Source organism: Pteropus alecto, unplaced genomic scaffold (genome assembly GCF_000325575.1).
Source record: "Pteropus alecto unplaced genomic scaffold, ASM32557v1 scaffold146, whole genome shotgun sequence".
NCBI classification, from domain to species: Eukaryota; Metazoa; Chordata; class Mammalia; order Chiroptera; family Pteropodidae; genus Pteropus; species Pteropus alecto.
Window position 1 is genome coordinate 19,708,921 of NW_006442107.1, and position 1,360 is coordinate 19,710,280.

The 1,360-nt window shown below is 63.9% G+C and overlaps 1 protein-coding gene across 1 annotated transcript in view; it reads left to right on the plus strand.

The window, feature by feature from the left end:
- The window catches only part of CDH2 (cadherin 2), a 194,784-nt gene that overhangs the window by 946 nt on the left and 192,478 nt on the right, over window positions 1-1,360 (plus strand). The gene's annotated exons all lie outside the window — the stretch shown is intronic.

Genomic DNA, 1,360 nt, shown 5'->3' on the forward strand with positions numbered 1-1,360 from the left:
GGTGCCGCACCGCGCGGCGGTGAGCTGCGCAGACACGAGGTTCGGGCCGGGCGCAGGGGCAGGGCTGCAGCTGCTGGCTGGTCTCCCATGCCTCTCTTAGCGAGTCCCGAAGAGGCCGATCGCGGGCCCCCTCTGTACCTCCCTCGGGGTAGAGAGAGCTCACGCGAGGTGTCTCTAGGCAGCAGAAGGGCGAGGTAGGAAGGATAACACCCCGGTTTTGCAGTTTTCTACAAACCTCTCCCCTCTCCTTGCACTTTGTTCCAATTTTTTTTTCGTTGTTTATTTTTGCAGTAGCAATTCTCAGTCTGGTGTCTTAGTTACGGGACTTGCCTCCACCCCACCCCACCCTGGCACCCGCGCGCCTCCCGGTGCCGGAGGGCTCTACTGTCCTATTGTCTTTACCCCAGCCCAGAGTTGCCTCCTGTTCCTGTTCTCTTGCCATCACAATTTGCAGTGTCGGTCCCACTGAAAGAAAACCTCGCCCCTTGCCTTAGAGGAGTCTATGCGGATCGGCGCCTCAGCACCTAGCTCCTGGCCCACACGCCCTTATCCCGCCGGGAGAGGAAAAGTTCCGTTAGTCGGCTATTATTCCTCTCCCTTGGTCCGGCTGCTTCAGCCCTGCGTGCGCCCTGGGGGCGCCTTCTCTAGGAGCCTCCGCACTTTTCACGCCTTCGGGAGATTGCCGGCCAGCCTTTCATGGAATCAGTAGTAGTAGACTCCTCCGCAAAAGGAAGCACCTGCTCCAGGCAGGTCGCATGCTCTCTCGCCACTCTGCGCCGCCGTTCCCCAGCCCGACTGACCGCCTAACTTTCCTGCGGCATTTGTTCGGATGATGCCCCGAGGCCCCTCCCGGGCCGCTAGCCAGGTCCTGGGAAGACACGCCGAGCGTCTCGGCCACGACGGCGGTGCTGTGAAGGGACCAAGCCGGGGTCCTGAGTCTGCCCCCACTGACAGTGGGGTCCCGATGCGGTTACAGTTAAGGAGCGCGTCCGCCTTTACTGGGGGTTAGGGGCTCCCGGGAAGTCCGCCGGAGGGATTGCGCACCAACCAAAGCTGGGGGTGGCAGCCGGTGGCAGCTCCGAAAAGTGCGGGCGCGGCTCGGAAGTGCGGCTGCGCCGGGGGCGCCCAACGCAGGGACAGATGGTGCAGATCACCCTCCCTCAATGGTCTTCATGGGTCATGGCCTGGCGTGCTGCGAGCACCAGGGGCGGGACAGGGCCGGCGCCGGTGGTCTCTTACCGCCTTCTCCCGCTATCCCCTAGAGGGGTGAGGGCCGCGGCCGCGCGGAGCCCTGTCCATGGTGCGCCGTAGAGCGGCAGCCAGCCCCATCCGCTCTACGCTCTCCTCCCCCTCCTCCCCC